Source organism: Gopherus evgoodei, chromosome 7 (genome assembly GCF_007399415.2).
Source record: "Gopherus evgoodei ecotype Sinaloan lineage chromosome 7, rGopEvg1_v1.p, whole genome shotgun sequence".
NCBI classification, from domain to species: Eukaryota; Metazoa; Chordata; order Testudines; family Testudinidae; genus Gopherus; species Gopherus evgoodei.
In genome coordinates this window covers 93,503,179-93,522,321 of record NC_044328.1, presented here as the reverse complement: position 1 = coordinate 93,522,321, position 19,143 = coordinate 93,503,179, and positions in this window count along the sequence as shown.

Here is a 19,143-nt window from a genome sequence, read left to right as displayed (position 1 = left end):
TGGTTAAGGCAGCTAAATGTTCTATAGCAGAGGCAGGTCTAGAATCCAGTTCTCCAAGTTAAGTCACATAAAGCAAATTTTTCCACAGGGGGTCACTAATGGTAGGCCTCATTTTTTTGGATGCCCAAGCTTGATACCTGGGGTCTGATCTGCAGAAGTGATGAACACTCACAGCTGAAGTTAACAGGAGCTGTGTTCTGAATATATGAAATACTATATAATGCCAAGTACTGAAAAATCAGGTCCTAGGCATCTGAAAATTGAGCAAATAAAATTAGTGGAAACTTTTTACATTCATCTCTGTGCTTCAGTTCTCCATATGTAAAATGGGGATAATACCACATGCCCCCTTCCTCTCACATGGGTGTTGTGAAATAAATCATTCACATTTGTGAAGCACTCAGGTACCGTAGTGATAAGCAGCACAGAAAAGCCCATGAGAAGATAAACCAAAAAGCGTGAATATCGTACAGAAAATAAGGTATAGGGCCACACACTGAACAATCAAGATTGTTCAAAATACTGAATACCTGCTCTTTAAGTGAGCACTGTCCATCCACTGCACGGAATGAGGCAGGAGTTTACAATGTCATTACAAGACAATCAAAATGCAAACACAAGAAGGCATTTCCTAACTTCTGAGAGTCTGACTTTAAAAAAAAAAAGTTCTTTTAAGATAGGGTGGGTTTTGATTTGGGTTTTTTTTCTTTTGTGAACTGTATTTAACTAAGCATGAGCTGTTTATTGTTTTAAAAAAAAAAGTCAAAAGATTTTCTTGGCGCTAAGAATTCATATTTCTCCATCCAGAGACATTCTCTACAATACCATGCCCTCTTCCTTTGGGCTTCTGACCCACAATTTGGGAAATGCTGCCCTAGATAACCACATCTGTTGAGGAGATGCTATTACAAAACTTTAGGATTCTCATACTGTCATCTTTTTAAATGGGAATGTTAAATTCTTGAACTAATATTGTCATAGCACATTGCAGTGCTGTTCTTGACATGAATTCTGCATTTGTTGTATTTGATACACATTTCAGTACATAATTCCTTGATCTAAAAAGAAAACGGCTTCAGGTGTTAGGGTGAATGGCTAGGAGCAGCTTGAGTGAACACAGTTGCATGCATTTTTAAGAAGTCATCAAGCCTTACTAAACTAATATACTGTAGTTTGATAAATAATGATGTATTTCTTAATAGACTGTTATTTATCTTTTCTGGTGAATGTATTGCTGATGTCTGGCAATCTAAATACTGAAGGCTAACACGTTAGAATCCTTTCAGTTATGAGCTATATTTTTTCAGTTATGTAAGACTAATTATGAAACCTTTGCTTCATCTCAATATGCACTCTAGCTCCCTAAAGCCAATTTTACTCTTTTGGAGGGGAGACAGCTGTTAAGTAATTTACAAATACAAGAATTTAAGTCAACCAGCAGATCTTCTCTTAATGGATTACTGGCTAGGCACAGGTACAAGGAAGTCCCAAAATCATCTACACATCATCCTTTAACATCACTGTTGAGAGCTTCATTGAATAAGACTCTGACTTGGATTCTAGAAGACTTAATTACATGACTAGCTGTGGTGTAAAGAATCCATTTCATTCTATTAGACAAAGAATGCAGACACCAATAAGTTTCAAGCATGTTTAATAGCACCTGGCATAGAACCACGAACAAGCTATATAAAAAAATTCATCTGCCTCGATCACCGCCAATATCGCATATCTACCAGCTGAAAGGACTGCAGCGATGCAATATTGGTTTTCAGAATCTAGTAAATGAAGGAGAAACAAAGAGAGTATATCATAGCTCTTTCACTCCATCTCAAGTGAATGCACCCACACCCATTACTCTTAAAACGTGAACACCAAGAAGCAGAAGTGAGAATTGTAAACCAAGCACCATGGGATTCAGGGGATAGTGCATCCAGAAGACTTTTGGGTTCAGGTTCCACCCTCTGAGAACTGAAAGGGAGAAAAGCTGATGGTGTCTGTGGCAAGAGCAGAAAAAAAAATGGTGTGTGAAAGGACAAACAGATGCAGGATGGGAACAGAATGTTTCTGGGGCAACGACTGTCTCTCTGTTGTTATTCCTGGGGGAATTCTGCACCACTGCATACGTGCAGAATTCATGTCCAGTGCAGATTTTCCCCCCGACACAGAAAACACATTTTGCCTGAGAAGTGCTGCAGTTCTGCCTTTCACCCACCAGAAGCTGCTGTGACACCAGAACAGCTAGCAGCTGAATGCATTCATCACAGCACCTTGTCCCCAAGCCAGGTCAAGACAGAGTGGGACACATGGGGCTGCTAAGGGGTTATGAACTGGAGTTCAGAAGGGCATAGGCGGCAGGTTATATATGTTTGCAGTGCTCGAACACTAGGAATATTCAGGGCTGGGGGCCCTGCTCCAGCAATATTTGGAGTCTCTCCCACAGCCCTGCCTGGATCAGGCCCCGGCCTCCGCAGGTCTCCACGCCACCCCACCCCACCGCATCCCTCCTGACAGAAAGCAGCGCGGCGCCTCTCCCCTGGCTGCTTCTGCTGCCGGAGTAGAGCGGCTCCCAGCAGAACTGCTGTCTGCTGCCTCAGGGTTCCAGCACCCACTATTCACTAATGGCAAGGCAGGCTGTCCTTACCCTGCCCTTCTGCCCTAGCCCTGAACATCTCCAACACCCCAAACCCCTCATCCCCAGCCAGAGCCCTCATCCCCCTGCACCCTAATCCTCTGCCCCAGCCGTGAGCCCCCTGCAGCATGAATCCCTCATCCTCAGCCCAAACCCTCATCCCCCCACACCCTAATCCTCTGCCCCAGCCCTGAGGCCCCCCCGCATCATGAACCCCTCATCCTCAGCCCCACAGTCCTCACCCCTGCACTCCCTCCTATCCCCAAACTCCATCCCAGAGCATGCACTACGTCCCCCTTCCCACACACCCCTTCCCACCCCCAAACTCCCTCCCAGAGCCTACACCCCCACCACCAGCCCAGAGCCTGCACCCAAACTCCGTCCCAAAGCCTGCACCCCTCACCCCCTCCTGCACACCCACCCCCTGCCCCAGCCCGGAGCCTGCACCCAGCACCCAAACTCCATTCCAAAGCCTGCACCCTGCAGCCCTCCTGCACCCTAATCTCCAGCCCAGGATCCCAGCCCCAAACCCCTCCCAGAGCCTTAGGCAGGTCGGGGCGGAGTTTGAGGGGGCGGATTCTGGGCACCAACAAAATTTCTACAAACTTGCCACCCATGCAGAAGGGTAACAAGGGGGACAGACTAGAGCATAGGCTCAGGAGCTAATGGGGGGACACCACTGAGCCAGGAGCTGAACGGGAAGAGTGTTGAAGGACCATATGCGAACAGGGGCAGAGATGCCTGACTGAATGGGAGAGGCTCAGGATCAGCATGCAGGCTCCCCAACTCCCTAACACTCCCTCTCCCATCCCTCAGAAAAACCTTATTCCATACTTCTGCCACCTACACCCAACAACTCTCCAGGTTCGCTTCCAGGCTCCTTCCCTCTCCCTCAGCTCCTTCGTTACCCTGACTCCCCCAAGCCTCTGCACTGCTTCTGAGGGATGAGGGAAATGTGTTTCGGTATTGTAGTTTAAATGAATTACTCAAAGTTCTGCATTAATAAGCCTAACAAGGAATCTATTTGTCAAAAAAACATATCCTGAATCTTTATTTTTTTGTCTGTACTGTTACAGACATACTGCTGATAGGTCTTTTGAAATAAATTACCAAAATAATTGAAATTGGTGTGACTATATTGTGACAATTTTGACAAATAAAATATTGAGAATTTTAAAATATTGTGCGCAGAATTTTTTATTTTTTGGCACAGAATTCCCTCAGGAGTACCGATATGTTTTTGTAATGTGCCCAGCACAATGGGAGCATCATCCATGACTAGGACTCCTACGCATTACTAATAAAGATACTATTGTTTATCCTCTGATGATGGAACAGGATAACTGCTTCCAAATTCCACCACAATTAGTACTCCCATTCCTGGCTGAGGACATTCAGAATGACAGAAATGAGAGGACTTCCTCTGCCAAAGCATTTCTTTTTAGCAAACTTCTAGGGGTGTTTCAACTCCACAGTGATAAAGTCATAAGAGACTCCAGATCTTATGAGAGGGACAGATAATATGCCTCTGGCTCAGGATCCTTTTTCTGCTTAAAGTCTATGGCATCCCTCTGAGGAGAAAGCCCTTTTCTTTCTGCAGCAGAAGCATAGGAAGGGGTCCACAGAAGATGAAGTGGTCATCCATTTCCTAACGAGCTATAGGCGACTGGAGAGCATGACTGGCTAAGTGTGGCAGAGCAACAAAAGGATATGGGGGTTTCCCAGAGGGACATTACAATAGATGAATGGCTAGAGACACTGTAAGCAAGAGAGCAACCAACTTCCATTCTGTCCACTTCAGTTGCACAGAGCACCTTGAACGTTGTCTGATCCTCTGCAAACAGCATGGAGAGAAATGTTCACAGACCTACCCATGCAGTCAGGAGTCCCATGCTAGATCAGTTATCTTTGACTAAAAGAAGTCTAGTAAGTACTTCACGGTATGGTACAGCAGTTTCCATCAAGTCCTAAAAACCTGTACATTCTCCAACAGGGGAAGGAAGAACTGCGTTGCTTTCTGAAGAAAGCTGGAAGCCAGTGACTTTAGAGTTGAAGCATAACAGCACCCACTCCCTAACTGGTGGTGGGCTGATCCTGGATCAGGAGTCAAAACCTGAGACACACGCAAAGGTGGACGGGTGAGGTCAACTCCCACAGATGGAGAGAAAACTAGCCTGCCTGTGGACCCTCCTGGTTTATATATACTGTTGCCTTTCCTCTTAGAAATCATGGATTTCCTTCACCTTCCTCTGAGCATCTGGAATTGGCCTCTGATCAAGATGAGGGCAGCAGTCCATCTAGTTCAGCATATTATCTCCTACAGTTGATTGTAACATAGGCTTGGAGGAAGGTGCAAGAAACTCTATAATATACAGTTATGAAATGCCTTCCTAACCCATGTCATTGGTTGAGTTAAGCAGGAGTGCTATCATAGAATATCAGGGTTGGAAGGGACCTCAAGAGGTCATCTAGTCCAACCCCTGGCTCAAAGCAGGACCAATTCCCAGACAGATTTTTGCTCCGGATCCCTAAATGGCCCTCTAAAGGATTGAACTCACAACCCTGGATTTAGCAGACCAATGCTCAAACCACTGAGCTATCCCTCCCTGTGTTCATCTCTCATTTTTTTATCACATCTAAATTAACCACGCATGTTCTCATTAGCTGTATAAGTATCTAATCCTTTTTTGAATCCAGTTAAGCACTTAGCTCTACACTTACACAGTACCAAGTATTATAATCAGTGGTTTGGTTTTCATTAGATTGTACAGTACATACCGCTGTATGTTCAATTATGTAATAGGGCATTTTGTGAGAGCCTTCTTTCATGCCTGTAGTAGCAGCACTTCTCAGTGTTCCACCTACACAGCCCATGGGGCCTTGAGGAGGATATTTCACAGTTGTGTTACCATATATCTGGGAGGGCTTGGAAACATGCAGGACCAGGATCTGTCCATGAATGTTGTGCACAATGGGTTACCATTGGTTTAAAAAAAAAAAAAAAAGTCTTAAAAAGGAGCGTTAGTGGCAGCCTTATATCCCAACCCCAAGAGCTAAGGCAGGGGTTCTCAAACTGGGGGTTAGGACCCCTCAGGGAGTCACGAGGTTATTAAGGGGGTCTATTGTGAGCGGTCTATCTCCACCCCAAACCTCGCTTTGCTTTCAGCATTTATAATGGTGTTAAATATATTTTAAAAGTGTTTTAATTTATAAGGGGGTCACATTCAGGGGCACGCTACGTGAAAGGGGTCACCAGTAAAAAAGTTTGAGAGTCACTGCACTAAAAGATGAGGATTAGGGCCTTCAAGAACATGGACCTTGAACAGCAAAAAGATTTCTGGTTCATTTAAAGGGAAACCAAAAGCATGTTTCAGTTTTTATACTGCCTGAAACAGTTTAATCACGTACGCTTCATTAACTCTTAAACCTACCGATCCCCAGGTATAGGATAATTGTAAAAAGGCTGCTTAGGAGGTCATTTAGGGGTAATAATCCAGAAAGCAAGGAAGAACCTTAAGTAGCTGAGATACAAGTAGATCAGGATTCAGGACTCTTACACAGAGTGAAGTCCTACCCTGCTCTACATCACAGCTACTAGGAATCTCTCAATCTCGATACTACTTTCCCTCCCTTTGCTACCAATTACTAACTCACACAATCAATTTGAAACAGGCAAGAGGAAAGAGGACATCAGGATTTAGGAAAGCAGCTAAAGTAGAGGACAAAGGATGTCAATGAAGGCAAAAGGAGATGGGGAAGGATGAGAAGCTGAGGATAAACATTGTCAACATTGTGAAATTTAATGAAGATTGGGATATTCCTCACTGCTCTAAGCAGTAAGATTTGTGTAGGAGAATTTCTTGACACGTTTGTATTTAAATTCTTAACCTTAACACACTGTTTTGCATGGGGAATATGCTTATTCTTTCATTGATATGCAAGCCAGATAGACACTTTAAAGCTCCTGCACAAGAGGAGAACAGATCCATACATAGTGGAAGATGCTTGTCAAGTAGATTATTCTTTCATCAGCCAAGATAAAAAAACCATTCAGATTGGCTGGATGAAATTACCAGATTTCCAGAGCCTCAAGAGTAAATTTTTTTCAATAATCAGGAAAAAGAAAGTGGCAGGCTGAAGCTAAGTCACGGCACTTACACTCTCCACACTGTATCATTTTGTAATAACAACCCTGTATTTGTACAGGCAGGCAGAGGAGCATGGGGGAGGATTAGGCTGTTGTAATATATTGGCATCTCTGAAGTGTTGCCTTCTCTTCCTCTTGCATTGTCTCCCAAGACATACTATTTCCCCAAAATGATACCAGGTGTGAGGATTCTTTATTTATGTTCTAAATTGTTTTGAAATAATGGAAGCTGAAGCAGTTGCTTCTGCAGGGAATGGAGACCTCGTGCCCCACACCTCATCCTGCCAGTCCTAAATTGCATATAAACATCATCCCACATCTAGTCTGAATGATTATACAACAGGCCTACTCCCAGACTATCCTACATATTGAAATGCAAGTAAGTGAAGGAATTCCTTGTCACAGCACAGGCAAGCATTGTTAAGCTAAGTGCCAGCATAGTTTATGTAAAAAAAAAAAAAAGCTCCTGAAACTTCGAGCACCTCTCTTTTTGCATGACCCAAAGATCGACTCTCCATAACTTCAAAACCTACTTTGTTGTATTCAATTGAAAGTTAATTCAGACCTAGAACTGGATTAACTTTCACAAGGGCTGCACACGGCTAGCAATGGAATTCTGGAGATTTTGTGGGTTTAGGTTCTCTGTGCAGATTTTGCGGTAATCACCAGAGTCTAAAGAAAATGAAGTACAGTCCTCTGGGTTTGCACAAATTGATTCCCTGCTGTTAAAAACTAATAGCCTTAGAGGGAAAAAATGCCCACTTTAATTTCAGTATACTGATAACTGAAACATTTCACAGAGCAAATGCCAACATTTGATTTAAAAACTGGTTTGGCAAAAGCACCCTGTTTAAGTAATTATTTCCTTAATTACAAGAAATGGTACTAATTTACAATCTAAGTGTTCTTCAAAAGTGCATATTCTCCAGGATCATACAAGCAGACTTCCTCAAAGCACTTTAACATGCTTTAACTTTGTATGGTGATCGATTGGCAAAAAAACCCTGCAAGTGTTGGTGTGAGATCAAGATAGTAATGTTGCAATCTTTAATACATCAACATGTCAAACATTTCACAAGTGAAATCATTGAGAAGTGCGCCTACAGAACAAGATTAAAAAGCGAAAGCGAAGAATGGAGAAGATCAGTTTTAAAGCAAAGAATTTTGGTTTATTCAAAGTTAGATTTTGCTGTATAAGCTGCCTGCTGCTAAATACATAGCGCATATACAAAAGTACTAAATATTCAAGACTGTAAAACTATAAAATGTATGAGTTTAATTTTTCGTTACAAAACACAAGAACTCTCTCCTGACAATGTCCACTTCATCAAACAGTGCTATGAGAACAAGGAAGGGAAATGCATACCATGATAGTCAAACAGCTCATGAGAAAATGTAAGTACCATTCTTAATTTCCTCCTTTTGTTTGAAAAATTGAGTGATCTATGCAAAAATACACTGCGTTGTCAGAAGACTGGCACGCAGAAGGCTGCTTTATTAGCAAATCCTTAATCTATTTATTAGATTGGATGCCAAACCTCATGACAGATTTTTAGAAAGCTTTAGATAATCAATGGCTTATGACAGGTAGAACTATAGCAGTTCATCAGTGGATGAAAAAGGCTAACCCTTCAGGCTATTCCTTCAGTTGGGAAGACTCACCAAACATGACTGATATTAGCAAGGGAAAAGCAAATTACATTTTTGATTTAAGGAACATACTTAAAAAGTGAATTATATTGCAGCTGAAGCATTGATATTCTCTGAGTAAGCTGATGACAACTGGAGCACAGTTGATTAAGCACAACCACTACTTAATGTTATGGTAAGCGGAGGAGTTGATTTGAGCCATTTTATACAGTATTTAAAAACCAGTGTTTCCTCTGAAGACTCAAATTAGCTGGTAGGAGTTGGTAACACAGATGGTTCAATCTGTAACATACTTCTTTCTCAATCCTAGTCCTGCTCCAAAACATTGAAGATTAGACATCTGAATTGTTTTTGGGCTGAAGGCTGCTTCTGGCTACACACCCAAATATAGCTTCTCTTCATGCCTTCTTCAGCTTGTCAACTAAGTTCCAACAAATGTACAGCATGGTCATGACAACTCATTTAAAGATAGTAATTTCAAAGAGGCATCAGTTTCTTTTTCTTTTTTGAGGGGCCTCTAAAGCAGGGGTTCTCGCAACAATTTTTTTTGGTGGCCTCAGAGTGCAGCCACCAACTCTTGCTGGTGGCCCCGCTGACAATTTTTCCTAAAATAATTAACTTTAGAAAAATAAATATGCACATATACATACATGTCCAAATCATTGTAATTTATTTATGTAGGGTTTTTTCACACTCAGTTATAAAAATAATGTACAGTGGTCTCTGGTCTTTACTGGACCTAAACAGAATAGAAATACAAATAGGGTGCTTTGCATGTTCTTGTCTTTTTGTTGTTGTTTCTTTTGCTTTTTTTGTTGCCCTCCCCCCCTTCTTTTTTAAATCTTGCTAGATAGTAAGTCTGCTGCTGTGAACAGAGATATCTGTGTGTTTGTTATCACTTTTCACAGCAGACACACTCAGTTCCAGCAAGCTCTGGGACAAATTAAGCCCTAGATGGGGAGTTGGGCAGGGAGGCCACAGGGCCCAGGGACAATGGCATGGGTGGTGAGCCTGGGACCAGAGCTTGCTATCACCTGGATGGAGCCTGAAGCCCCGTGGCCAAAGCCTGCCCACCCGCCCCAGGGAAAGTGGTGAATTCACCAGCTGCCTACACTTCCAGTGTTTCTGTCTCTGAAGCAGGGCAGGGTCCAACCCCCACTGTGGCCCTGGAAGAGGGATCACTGATTCCCCCTCAACCCCCCGTCACAGCCCAGGAGGCTGTGGCTGCACGAAAAACCCCTTGTGGCCACATGTGGCCGCATTCGAGAAACACTGCTCTAAAGACAGAGTCAGTGAATGCAAAGTAGTCGGCAATTCAATTTTCATCTCTGTGTCTAATGGTTTTCTAGATGCCTTAGCCTCATCTACCCACCACTGCATTAACATTAGTACAGTTTCACCAGTGACAGCAATAGCAGGAGTGCTAATGTAAAGACAGCACCAAGTTGCTGTTACCTAAACCTTTTTTGAGCTGAAGCAGTAGACAGTGGCAGAAATGCCAATGGTTGAACTACACTAGTGCCCTCACCTCCCACTGTTGCATTGACAGTGCAATACTGGGAGAGTTTATGCAGACACAGCTGTGATAGCAAAACTACCTACTAGCTTTACTAAACTATATAGACTACTCTCTGCCCCATCCACCTACTGTGAGCAGTTCTGACCACTCACTACCCGCTTCTCATATTGACTGACCTGCTCTGTCTCCTCTCCAATATGATGAAAAAGGAAATAACCACTTACGTTGTATTTCCCCATTTGATCTATCTGTAAGTCACTGAATCATTTCTTCTCACTACTGCTTCAAGAGTTTCAATCTCTCTTTAGCTTAAGAGTGACTGTGTTAAGTACAGGATATAAAAGTAAGATTTATGAAATCAAACAGAAGGAAAAAATTAATTTAAATAATTTATTTTTTTCTTAATGTTTTAGAAGGCAGAACAGAGATATTGCTTTGAAATGTAGGGTCAAAATTTGAAAACCCCTTGTATTATACAGAACATGGATGCCTTGTAGAGTAGCATTCCACAGTTACAAGTTGCAATTAAGTTTCCCTTATATGCCTGATTTTGCTGCCCTCCATCACCAACTAAAAAAAGAGCAGCAACATCAAAACTGACAGCCGGATCAAGGTAGATTTTCTTCTTCAGATGTCTCAGGGTTGGGCAAGCTTTTTGGCCTGAGGGTCACATTGGGGTTCCGAAAGTGTATGGCAGGCCAGGTGTAGTGTATTAAATTGCTCCCGGTAGGAACATGCTACTTAGGCCATGTCTACATCTAAAATTTTGCAGCGCTGGTTGTTACAGCTGTATTAGTACAGCTGTATAGGGCCAGCGCTGCAGAGTGGCCACACTTACAGCAACCAGCGCTGCAAGTGGTGTTAGATGTGGCCACACTGCAGCGCTGTTGGGCGGCTTCAAGGGGGGTTCCGGGAACGCGAGAGCAAACCGGGAAAGGAGACCAGCTTCGCCGCGGTTTGCTCTCGCGTTCCCCGAACCACCCTGCAAACCGCAGGGAAGGAGACCTGCTTGCTCGGGGTTCCGGGAACGAGAGAGCAAACCGGGAAAGGAGACCAGCTTCGCCGCGGTTTGCTCTCGCGTTCCCGGAGCCACCCAGCAAACCGCAGGGAAGGAGACCTGCTTGCTCGGGGTTCCGGGAACGAGAGAGCAAACCGGGAAAGGAGACCAGCTTGATTACCAGAGGCTTCCCCCTTCCACGGAGGTCAAGAAAAGCGCTGGTAAGTGTCTACATTGGATTACCAGCGCTGGATCACCAGCGCTGGATCCTCTACACCCGAGACAAAACGGGAGTACGGCCAGCGCTGCAAACAGGGAGTTGCAGCGCTGGTGATGCCCTGCAGATGTGTACACCTTCAAAGTTGCAGCGCTGTAACTCCCTCACCAGCGCTGCAACTTTCTGATGTAGACAAGCCCTTAGAGAGTACTACATGCGGCTGCCAGTCCTGGTGCTCTGAGCAGCATGGTAAGGGGGCAGGGGGTGCGGTGGATGAGGGGCAGGGAGCCCCAGGGGGCAGTCAGGGGACAGGGGCAGTTGGATAGGCGTGAGAGTCCCAGGGGGGCCTGTCAGAGGGTGGAGGTGTGGATAGGGGTCGGGCTGGTGGCACGGCGAGCTGAGGCTGTGGGGGAGGGGCCAGGGGCTAGCCTCCCTGGCTGGGAGCTCAAGGACCAGGCAGTAAGGTCCTGTAGGCTGGATGTGGCCTGCTGGCTGTAGTTTATTTCCAACAAGAGGTGGGCAAAGATGTTTGAATTCCAAAAATGACTTTTTTTTAAACTAATTTTCAGCATGACAAAAAAAATGAGCTAAATTCATTGTATTAATCTTGTTGAGATCTAGCACACAGAATAAAAATTATCTGATCTAAAGTCTAAAGTCAATACTTTAAACAGAAGCTTCAGTGTCGCCCATCAGGATCTGGTGAGCTACTTTTGCTAGTCAGCGCCAGAGACCAGATCAGGAAAAAGGTGGCAGCAGGAGGAGGAGCTCTTCAATCCCTGGGTCTCCTGCACACAGCTTACTTTCCCTCCTCCCGCCCCAATCCCCTTAATTCCCCAGTGTTTCCCCCTTCTTTCCCCAGAGGTGACAAAGTAATTCCTATAAAGGTCTATCAAGGAACACTGAGGGCTTGTCTACATCAGAAAGTTGCAGTGCTGGTGAGGGAGTTACAGCGCTGCAACTTAGGAGGTGTACAGATCTGCAGGGCACTACCAGCGCTGCAACTCCCTGTTTGCAGCGCTGGCCGTACTCCCGTTTTGTCTCGGGTGTGGAGGATCCAGCGCTGGTGATCCAGCGCTGGTAATCAAGTATAGACACTTACCAGCGCTTTTCTTGACCTCCGTGGAATAAGCAGGTATCCCAGCATACCTGAGGAAGCCTCTGGTAATCAAGCTGGTCTCCTTCCCCGGCTTGCTCTCACGTTCCCCGAACCCCGAGCAAGCAGGTCTCCTTCCCAGCGGTTTGCAGGGTGGTTCGGGGAATGCGAGAGCAAACCGCGGCGAAGCTGGTCTCCTTTCCCGGTTTGCTCTCGCGTTCCCCGAACAAGCAGGTCTCCTTCCCAGCGGTTTGCAGGGTGGTTCGGGGAACGCGAGAGCAAACCACGGCGAAGCTGGTCTCCTTTCCCGGTTTGCTCTCGCGTTCCCCGAACCCCCCTTGAAGCCGCCCAACAGCGCTGCAGTGTGGCCACATCTAACACCACTTGCAGCGCTGGTTGCTGTAAGTGTGGCCACTCTGCAGCGCTGGCCCTATACAGCTGTACTAATACAGCTGTAACAACCAGCGCTGCAAAATTTTAGATGTAGACATGGCCATACTCTTTTCGCACAATTTAAAATTGTAATCATTACAAACAGAAATCCACTGGAAGGACACATTTCTAGCTTAGGTACCAGAAGCTGAAGGAAATGTTAAAACAAAAAAATTCTACTGAGATGCTCATCCACATCATCTCCTCTTCCCTTGATGACTGTCTCTTTTTCATGACCTCCAAGGGTCTCAGCTGGGCAGACCACTGTCATCTATCTTGTTTCCTTGGCACACGTGTCAGTACAAAACCACACTTTACAAAATACCTGAGTTGCTTCAACTTTCTGTAACTCTGTCCTATCACCTTTCCATCTACTTTCAAATCTTGAGTGAAAACATTTTTTTCAGTTTTGTCTCTATCTCTTTACCTCTGCTTTTAAAAAAAACTAACTATTTACATTCTCTAAATATTGTATTGTGGTACATTGACATGCACACACCTAATACGTTAAGATGCAACATCAACAGAAAGGAAAGCCGAAGAAAAAACTAACACAGTCCAGAGATGACGACAGGCAGAAAAGTCTACTCACCTTTGCCTATTACAATAAAAAATAAAACCCTAATACTTTATTCTTCTGGCCAAAAATAAAAAAGCCATGCACACCATTTCTTACCCCTGGTGTATACAGTTTTGCAAGATGGCACGAATTAGCAAGCTTTCAAATAATTTGAAACAGGACAATTTTGGACCAGTGCTCAAGAAACATGTCTGGGGTTTTTGTTGTTTTTTTTTAAATGCCTATTTGTACTAAGTCCGCATCACTGAAACTGTGATTATGTAACAAATGTATCAAAGACTATAGCCAGACTGCATGTATTCTACCTCAGATTTTGAACAAGAACATGTTTTGTTCCCTGTTCTAAAACAAAGTTCAACTGCAGCTCACAGTAGGTTTTTGCAAACTTAACTTCCATTTATTATTACATTTAAGCCATAATGAATTTGTTCAAAATTTGCCTCTATTCACTTACCTAACCACCATGCTAATAGTTACTGGGGCATTTTAGGGAAAGGAGAAGAGCCAAGACCTCTATTCTGCTGTCAGAACAATTATGATTTCCACTATGTAAGCATGGTTATATACAACTACTCTCACCTCCAGTACAACATTATTGTTTGGCATCATATTTGAAGACCAGCCTGTGAAAGTTTGCAAACAAGACTCTCTCAAGTACTTATGTTTCACTTCCACATATCTATGTTTGAACAGGAGTATCTCTCTCAGTTTTACAAGTGTTTCCATGAATCTGAGTACCAGAACTATTTTGCTTTGGAATTCTTACTCCCTGGATGTTTATGGACCACAACAAAACATGAGAGAAGTGTTTTCATTAGTGTCATTACGATATAAACATTTTGTTATTATCCATCATTTTCATGGTTTACAAAGATTAGAATACTCCTATTGGTTGAAAATTACATTCTTATTTTAGCAACACTTGACAATAGATACTTAACTTTGCAAATCCATAATTATCAAGAAGACACTAGCAAATAGGATTTCTGTTATTCTTGCATATCAGCTACTTGTATTAACTTCAGTCGACTATCTATGCACATAATTACACCGTCCAGTAATATATACCAGTGAGGCACTACCCCAAAGTTTTATGAACAGGCATAGTGACTGACAACACCACTATGAATTATTACGGGGTCTGATAGCCACAGGACTGAGCTGCGCACCCACATGACAGCGTGCCAAAAGAGAAGAAACCCTCCAGATGCCCGCCCACCCCCACGAGCATCCCTGTTCTCGGGACGGTGTTAAACTTCAGCGGGGACAGGCACACGGCCACGCCCGGCTCGGATTCGAGCTGCTTCGGTTTCACGCCGGTTCGCCTCCGAGCCACATTAAAGCGCAGCCGGTGGGGGATGGGGCAGAGCCGGCCTACGCACCCTCCCGGCAGCCCCTCAGCTGCGCTGGGATCGTCGGCTCCATGCGCTCCGCCGGGGGATGCTGCAGGCTGTCCCCGCGCCACAAGCCCTCTGCCCCAGGGTGCGGAGGCGGCTGCTCCCCGCGCCTCACCGGTTACCTTGGTGCTGTCTCCGCTCTCCCCGGGGGGCGGCGCGGCGCGACCGGCGGCGGCGCTGCAGAGCCCGCGGAGTCCCGTGGGTCCGGCCGGCCGCCCCACGAGCCAGCGGCGGAGCGGCGGCAGCAGCACCCTCCGCATGGCCCAGAGAGCGCGCGGCACAGCCTGCCCGTCCGGCCCTGCCAAAGAGCTCGGTCCCCTAGCCCCGCCCTTCGCCCACGCCACCGCCAGCGGGCGGGGCCTGCCTATCACACACCCCCGCGTTAGCCAGCTCCCTCACTCGGCGCCGCTCGCAACCCCGCCCAAGTCACGCCCCCAGCCCCCCTCCCCACGGGGCCCAGGGGATCCTGTCAGGGGGCGCCCCATCCCCACAGCTGATGGATAGTGGGAGTTGTGCTCCCAGGGGGCCCGGTCCCTCCCCTCCATGCACCTAGCTCAGGTTGGGTCCCCTGTGACACCCAGGGATGTGTAGGCCTGGGGGTTCCAGCGTACTGGTCAGACAAAGTGGGTGGAGCAGCTGAGGAGCTCACCTTCAGGGAAAGGGACTCCCGGCATCACGGCTACGTGCAAGCACCTATTGTAAGGAACCAATCAAGGAAGATTAGCCTGCTTACACCCCCGTAGTCATAGGACAAAAAGAAGAGATTAAACCTCGACTACATTTAGGAGAAGCTGCTATGCAACATTTTATCAGCATAGTTAATCCACCGCCAGGAGATGGCTGTGGCAATGGGAGAAGCTCTCCTGCCAACATGGCACTGTCTACACTGTGGATTAGGTGGGATGTTTCACACCAATGTAAGTCTGTACTGCAAACCTGGCCTTAGCTGGTTACAGAGTGTTGTAATAAGCCATAATAAATCCAGTCTCTCTCTTCAGATTTTTAGTGTCTATCAGTAATGAATTTAAACTCCTAGTGAAATTTAAAAAAAATACTTTGTGCGGAAAAAACTCAAAGCAGCACCAGATGCAAAACCTACAGACACATCTCCACTGCTACTGTGATCAGCACGCCCCACAACACACCTTTCAAGATCTACATATACCTATCACAACAGGTGGTGTGCCAGTGCACTAAGTGCACCAACAACAACTATGTGGGTGTTACAAGACAATCACTAGTCACTTGAATGAACTCACACAGGACAGTGATAAAAGACAAACACCCCATCACCCGTGCGAGAATGCTTTTCACAAAGCGATCACTATCTCTGACCTATCAGTCCTCATCCTGAAAGAAAAGCTACACAACACTGCGCCTGGGAGCAAGACACTGGATCAAACAAATTTAAACTAAACAATCTGTTCCCTTGCATTTTGCTGTGATGCTATGAGTGCCTTTGCCAGACCTGAAGAAGAGCTCTTTGTGGCTTGAAAGTTTGTCTCTCTCATCAACAGCAGTTAGTCCAGTAAAGGATATTACCTCACCCACTTTGTCTCTCTGACATGCAGATGTCACACTATCAGTGTTCTGCCCGAGGCCATCATCTCAAGGGCCATAGACTTTGTATGCGAGAGCAAGATGCATGATGCAAACTCATCTCCCATGTGAGAGCATGACAGGCGTTCTCCTCTTGCAGGTCCTGCACAAATCAGGTGCAGGACAGAACTGTTCAATCTAGGCAACAGAACAAAAACAGACTTGTCAACAGGCACTAATCTCCATGATAAACCACATTCTACACTCGCTTCAGAAAGCTGTGCTAGGCACTGTAGGATAGGTGTAACAAGGCTGGAACAAATGACTTTGGGTTGCAGTTTTGTGTCCCTGCCTCCAGGCTCTGGGCTGGGGCTGGGGCTGAAGGGTTTGGGGTGCAGAATGGGGCTCCTGCTGTTGCATGATTTTTGAGAAGCAAAGAAAGACTCCCACACACAATGCTCCTGCCCAAGCCCGAAATCCCCTCCTGCACTCTGAACCCCTCATTTCTGGCCCCACCCGAGAGTCCGCACCCCCAGTAAGAGCCCTCACCCACTGCCCCAGCCCAGTGAAAATGAGTAGGGGGGCGGGAGTAGAGTGAGCCACTGAAGGAGGGGGAATGTAGTGAGCGGTGGGAGTGGTCTCAGGGAGGGGGCCTCAGGGAAGGGGCGGGCCTAGGATGTTTGGTTGTGTGCCATTAGCAAGTTGGCAACCCTAGTACAAACATACAGCACAGCATGGTCCTTGCTCCAGAAGAGTTTCCTCTTTCTCCCTACTGTGGAGAAGGATGGGTGATTCCCACCACAGGAGACATGCGGAAGGGGGCTCCGAATTCCTTGGTCTTGTAGGTTCAGTGCTCCCTGTGAGGCTGGATATGTATTCTGCCCCCATCGCCAACCCCCATCCTCTGCAGAGCACAAGCATAATGTACTGGCCCAGTGTCCAGGACTATGGTGCCCTCAACTGACAAAACCACATAACATAAAAACAGTGGTACTGGGGCATGCCATGGAACAGCATGGAGCAAGGACATGGATTGCTGCTTGGCACCTGTCCAAATAACCGGCTTTTGGCCAAAAACAAGTGTGAAGAAGTGGCCAGTAAATGAGAATCCCTCCCACTCACCCCTGCTTCTGCCAGCCAAATCAGTGACCTCCCTCCCTGTAGTTCCCTCTTTCAGTGGCAATTTAATTTGCGAATGACAACTTAATTTACGTAAGAGCCTTTGGTGAGGGACCTTGTCAAAGACTTTCTGGAAATCTAAGTACACTATGTCCACTGGATTGAGATTCACTGTAACTCCCAGATCTTTTTCAGAAGTAAAACCACCTAGTGAAGTACCTGGAACTTGTCTTTATTAAATTTCATTGTGTGGAATTCAGATCAATACCCACACAAGGAAATAAGGAAACAGATCAACAGAGCCAGACGTGTACCCAGAAGCCTCCTACTACAAGACAAACCCAAGAAAGAAACCAACAGGACTCCACTGGCCATCACATACAGTCCCCAGCTAAAACCCCTCCAACGCATCATCAGGGATCTACAACCCATCCTGGACAATGATCCCACACTTTCACAGGCCTTGGGTGGCAGACCAGTCCTCGCCCACAGACAACCTGCCAATCTGAAACATATTCTCACCAGTAAATGCACACCGCACCATAGTAACTCTAGCTCAGGAACCAATCCATGCAACAAACCTCGATGCCAACTCTGCCCACATATCTACACCAGCGACACCATCACAGGACCTAACCAGATCCGCCACACCATCACCGGTTCATTCACCTGCACGTCCACCAATGTAATATATGCCATCATATGCCAGCAATGCCCCTCTGCTATGTATATCGGCCAAAATGGACAGTCTCTATGGAAAAGGATAAATGGACATAAATCAGATATTAGGAATGGCAATATACAAAAACCTGTAGGAGAACACTTCAACCTCCCTGGCCACACTACAGCAGTCCTTAAGGTGACCATCCTGCAGCAAAAAAACTTCAGGACCAGACTTCAAAGAGAAACTGCTGAGCTTCAGTTCATCTGCAAATTTGACACCATCAGCTCAGGATTAAACAAAGATTGTGAATGGCTTGCCAACTACAGAACCAGTATCTCCTCCCTTGGTTTTCACACCTCAACTGCTAGAACAGGGCCTCATCCTCCCTGATTGAACTAACCCATTATCTCTAGCTTGCTTGCATATATATACCTGCCCCTGGAAATTTCCACTACATGCATCTGATGAAGTGGGTATTCACCCACGAAAGCTCATGCTTCAAAATGTCTGTTAGTCTATAAGGTGCCACAGGATTCTTTGCTGCTTTTACAGATCCAGACTAACACGGATACCCTTCTGATACTTGAGGCCAATTCTCGTTTGTCAAGGTTGTTTTGAATTCTAATCCTGTCCTCCAAAATGCTTGCAACCCATTTCAGCGTGGTATCACCTGCAAATTTTATAAGCATACTCTTCACTCCATTATCTAAGTAATTAATGAAAATATTGATTAGTAGCAGACCCAGGACTGACCCACGTGGGACCCCAGTAGATACACCCTCCCAGTTTGACAGCAAACCATTGGTAACTACTTTTTTAGTATGGCCTTTCAGCCACTTATCACCCACCTTATGGCAATTTCATCTAGACCACATTTCCCTAGTTTGCTTATGCAAATGTCATGTGGGTCTATGTCAAAACCCTTACTAAAATCAAGATGCCTGCCCCAAGCTGAAAATAACCCAGCAAGAAAGAAACAGGATGCCCTGATCACAGAATAGCTATTGTCCAGTATCATCATTGTCCCTCAAATGAAGACACTCTCTCCCCCCATTATCAATATCCCTTTTTTCTGTGGAGATGTGGGTAGGGGAGATGACCCTTCTTATGACAGAGCTTGGGAAACTCTGCTCCAGGGCATGCTAGAACTATAA